Here is a 5,398-nt window from a genome sequence, read left to right on the forward strand (position 1 = left end):
ACAACTCCCGGACCTCGATTCTCAAGGGTTTTGCTTACTTTTTCCCTTCCCAAGAAAAAATAAGATATCACCGGTTAAAAGGTTCAAACGTAATCAATGTTTGACACCCGAAAACCAAGATAAAACAATCACCGTCCAAAGAGAGGTTTTCACCTGAATATCTATTCCAAAGAGGTATTTAAAATACAAATTGGTTTATGAATGATGTTGTTAATTGAGTCATTAGCAGGAAGGGAAATATGTGTTAAAGAAAACTTGTTTAATACTTTTTTTTTGATTACATGACTGCAGTTTGAAAGTTCCTTGAAGAATAAAACTACTAAGTTTCAAGCACTACATGTGAATTTTTACAAAGAGAAAGCCTCTTCCTCTTCAGACCTTGCAAGGTACTTCCTATACCATTATCATACGAGTTACTAATTAACATTATTTTTTGTGAGAGTTGAACTTTTAATACACTGAAGTTACTGGTAGTATGATATTTTGTCAGCCACTGAAATATGTATTTGTGATTGCTATGAAATTCGGTGCTAAGGATTGTTTTATCTTGGTTTTCGGGTGTCAAACATTGATTACGTTTGAACCTTTTTAACCGGTGATATCTCATTTTTTCTTGGGAAGGGAAAAAGTAAGCAAAACCCTTGAGAATCGAGGTCCGGGAGTTGTTTTCGCTACGGGAAGGTGTTAGGCACCCATAACGACTATAGTATCCTATAGGAATCGTCTTTACTTTCTACGCGCGTGCTTTACTTTTAAATGCTATTTTGAAAGATGATATTAAGCCTAAAGGTTTTCTAAGTGAAGAATTGGAGGGAGAAGAATGTGTGAATTTTTATTTTATTTGAATTGAAGGAATTTTGTCCTTGCCTACGTACCCGTTTAAGGGATCAAATCCACCGTAGTTCTCTTCCAAAAATATTTTTGTTTTTGTTGGTTGATTTTAAGTTTGGAAATGGGATTTTGAAGAATAAGAGAGAGGCCTCAAGGGCATAAGATTGTGAAAAAGGTGAGGTGGAATTAGTTATTTTGCAAAAAAAAAGTCTAAGTATGGTTAAAATTCATTAAAATTTTGATTAAGAAAATGAAAGGAAAATCAATGGGATTTTGATCCCAAGGTTTATTATGAAAAAAGAATTTGAGTGATATTGTTCATATTTTTTTGAAAAGAGATTTTTCTAAGTGTAAAGCATAAGCGTTCATCTAAACATGCAATCCTAAACATACATCTAAACATGCATATCCTAGCCATACATCTAAAGTGAGGTGTGTGCATGTGTCGGTGCTTGTGTCGGTGTACATCATTAGAGTCCATTGTCCTTATTACATCATACCCTAGATACATTCTATGGTCTTGCAAGAATTTAAAGGCATAGGAAAAATATTACAAGATTCCTAAGTTTTACATTCTAATTTTTGGTGAAACTTAAAATGCAAGAAATAAGATGGAGGAGGGGATGAAGTATGGAATGCTTATGAATGAATGACACATGAAAAGAGATAGTTAGTGACATAAGGAATAATAGGAATTGAAAATTATAAGCAAGGGAAATGCTAAAACTTGGCAAAAGTTAATGAAATTCCTAACCTAAAAGTGGCAAGATATTCCTAAAACTTATCATAATGTTAAGACAAGTGCATGACCTATAATCCTCACATCATGTCAACTTTTCTAAAGGTCTTATCACACTAAATAATATGAGGATTAGAAGTACATACTCAAGTCAAGAATTATGATAGGTCTTAGGCATATTTAGCACTTTATTCATACACTAAAGTAATTACATAACTTGCAAAGCAAGAAATCCACAAACCATCTCACAAGACAGTAAAACAACCACAAATTCAGGGGCATATCTACCACAAAATCACATATTAAGTACCCATGTCATGCACCAATGTATCATGATCAAAATCATAGCAAAGTTCCTCAAAAATTAACAAGAAAAGTAAACAAGTAACAAGAATTAATACTCATATTTTTATCAAATTTTATTATGCAAAAATATTATAAAAACATCAAGAAAAATATCAAGAACTCATGGAAATTTATTTGGAATTTTTGCACAAAAATTTGACATGCAGGAGGTGTAAAAAGCAAGGTCCAGTGGTGCACATAGCAGGAAACCCAAAACGAACGAAGGAGTTAAGCCCAACCCAAACCTGCATGGGTCTTGGATTCTCATGGGATTCAGGGGCCGTTGGATTGATCCAGATGGATCAACCCTAGATCCAACGGCCAGGAAACGAAAGGAAGCGAACCAAATGAACCAGACCGGTCCAATGGCTTATATAAATGCCTAGTGACCGGTCTAATTCATTTCTCACTTCTCATTCTCTCTCTTCACTCGTTCTTCTCTCTTCTCTCTCTAAACCTTAACCTTGCCTGAAACTGGAGAGGACGGCGGAGGACGGCGATGGAAGATGAAGATTCATCGGAATCTTCATCTTCTCCGAAGAACTGATGCTAACTTTTTAAATTGAACACCCAGAAACGTTCGTCTTCCTCTCCAGTTTACAGATCCAAGGTTATTTTTAAGAAATTGTGGCTGAAACAACGTAGATCGGAACTTGAACCTTCGGTTTCTAGGGTTTCAAACTTTTTCCAATCTTCTTGAAACTAAACCCTAATCTAACCTATTTTCTATGCTGATTATGGATTTGAACTCTAATTTGGAAAATAAACGGTGAATCTTTGAGGATTAACATCTTTAGGGTTTCGTATCGAACTTTTTCAATTCTTTTCGAACTTTTTCGTACGAACAAGTTTCGAACTTGTTAATCCACGTTGTTTCACCGTTTATTTTGGCCTATGAACCTTCGATGAAGATTTAAAGTAAAAATGAGAAGGTTTTTCACGTGTTTACCTGAATTTGTTTGGAGATTCGAACGAACAGATCCTGCGAAAGCTTCTGGTAAGATGAACCGAAAATAAATCGGTGTTCTTCGTTCTTTTCCTCTTCACTAGTTCAGGATTTGCTTCAGTTCTCTTCTTCTCACTTCTTCCAAACCCTTCGTGATCGCAAATTCGTCTTCGACGAAACTTTGCTCGAATTGCGAAGGTGAAGACTCAGTGATGAACACTTTTCTGAGAGTCTTCCATGAATCCGAATCAATCTTGTGTAGAAATTGTTGAATTGAGTCTTTGTGGTGAAATTGATATGAATGTGTGATGAATTGTGGTGGTTGAAATTGCTTCTGACTCTGTTACGGTGGTTTCTGTGATGGTTGAGAGTTTGTTACGGTGGATTCTGTGGTGGTTGAGAGAGAAAGTTTGTTAGGGCTTTTTTGATGATGTGTCGTTTCTGGAATGGTGATTCTTCTGTTGCATTGATGAGTTGGCCTCTATTTATAGGCCAGGTGTGACATTCTGGACCAATGGGTTTGTGACACCTTTTCTGGACTTTGTTTAATTCGAACTTGGACCAATTGAGGCTTAGGGCCTCTTTGCAATTTCTGGAAAATTTGGGACCAACCTGCAATTTTTAGAAAAAGGACTGGAAAACACATTTTAAAATGATAAAGGACTGGACTGCAATTGACCTAAAAGTTTGACCTAAAATTAAAAGGACCTAAAATAAAATGACACTAAGGGGCTAAAATGCAATTTTAGAATTTTTTAGGACTAAAATGAAATTAAAATAAAATTGAATTAAAATTGGCAAAATGGAAAATAACGTAAAGTGAAACGATAAAAATGGACAAAACGGACTAAAATGAACAAATTACCTAAATGAGGTACTTTAAAGTAACCTCTCTCTGCCGAAATTTCGTGTGAAATGACCAAAATGCCCCTGGGGACTAAAACGACTAAAAATGACTCAAATGCAATTTAAAATGGTTTTTTAACAAGAAATTAGAGCAAGAGCTTATTCAAGTAAAATTAAAAGACTCAGAGACAATTTTTAGAATTTAAACAGAGTTTTAATACATGAAAAGACTAAAATGCCCCTAGGGGCTAAACTGACTCAAAATGACTTCAAATACAATCCTTGAAATGGATTTTGACATAGAATTAAAATTAAGACTTATTCAAACTATTTGAAAGAACTCAAACAATTTTTAAAAGATTGAAAGAAATTTTAACATAGGAAATGACTAAAATGCCCTTTTTATGTGAAGTTTGCAAGTAATATTGAAATAGGAAGCAGAGAAAGATGCAATTGCTCAGAGACATATCAAATGACTTGAAATGCAAGAAAAGAAGAATTGAGTTAGTATTTTTAGGTCCAAAATTAGGGTATGACAAGGATACAATAGACCAAGTTATTTTTCCTAATTCTCTTTTTAGCTTTTTAATAATTGTGATTTGGAGATTTTGATTTTTGTCATTCTGATTGTGATTTGTTGTGCTGAGTTAATATTGATATTAAAATATGACTGATATGATAGTGGGAAAAATGTTAAACCTACTTTTACATGGCATAGGTGTTTTTTTGTTAATGAGATTTCTTTTAGGATTGAGTGTATTTTCTCCTTGTTGTGTTTTGTTATCGTAGGATGTAGGCTTTGTGTTGTGTGTTTTTTGTTGGATTCTAATAATTCTCTCTCTCCCATGTTGCAGACGAGTGAATTTGTTAAGGTGAGAGGCAGTGGCAAGTTTGAAGTTTACTTCCTTGCAGCATCCTCTGAAGTGTGTGTCGGCTTCAAATATGATTCAACGACTGTGTTTATAACATTCTCCGTTCCAGTTCCTTAAGAGGAGATGCTTAAATGGTTAATAGAAATCCGAGCTTAAGTCATAAATATGTTGTATTAAGTTAATTCTATAAGGATAAGAGCTTGGTACCATCTAGCTTTGTTAGTTTGTAAGATTTTAGTTTCACATGTTTGTAAGACTTGTTAATTTGACAATATAATTGAAATTTTCTTTTATGTTGCTTTAAATATTTTGTGGTGCATATAATAAAACAGTGTAAAACTTTTGTTATTAAAAAAATATTTGGTTTAGACAAAAATATTTATTTGTAAAAAAAAAATCAGACTTATAGCAACGGGCAATCTGGTCCTATACCAACGGATACACAGGTTGGCTAAAGCAATTAAACAGGTGTAAAATGTCGTTGCTATAGCTCTGAAATTTTTAGCAACAAGCTAGTTATTCGTTGGTATAAGCTATTGGGATGACACTTCTGCCGTTGGTATAAGCATAGTATCCTAGACGGTGTTATACCCTAATTTTGGACCTAAAAATACTTGTTCAAAATTTTCTTTCATCTTTGATATATGTCTATTATTCTTGAAGAATTGCCAATTTGCTATTGTTTACACTGACATTTTACTCTGCTTTATCTCTCAATTTAGCTTTAAAAATCTTTTCAACTGTGTATTTGTCTATGATTCTTTGCATTTCAAGTCATCCAAAAACATTTTTCTTGCATTTCAAGTCATTTGAATTTGT

The 5,398-nt window shown here is 33.8% G+C and overlaps 1 long non-coding RNA gene across 1 annotated transcript; it reads left to right on the forward strand.

Annotated features, from left to right (window-relative positions):
• The first annotated feature begins 283 nt into the window (after positions 1 to 283).
• On the forward strand, positions 284 to 4,884 carry LOC146955148 (uncharacterized). The gene is made up of 2 exons (XR_015008018.1): positions 284 to 386; positions 4,562 to 4,884. It is a non-coding gene; the product is annotated as an uncharacterized LOC146955148 (long non-coding RNA).
• The last annotated feature ends 514 nt before the right edge of the window (positions 4,885 to 5,398 follow it).

The sequence above is a fragment of the Medicago sativa genome, chromosome 1 (genome assembly GCF_051527215.1).
Source record: "Medicago sativa cultivar Bolivia chromosome 1, Bolivia_mono, whole genome shotgun sequence".
In the NCBI taxonomy this organism is placed as follows: Eukaryota; Viridiplantae; Streptophyta; class Magnoliopsida; order Fabales; family Fabaceae; genus Medicago; species Medicago sativa.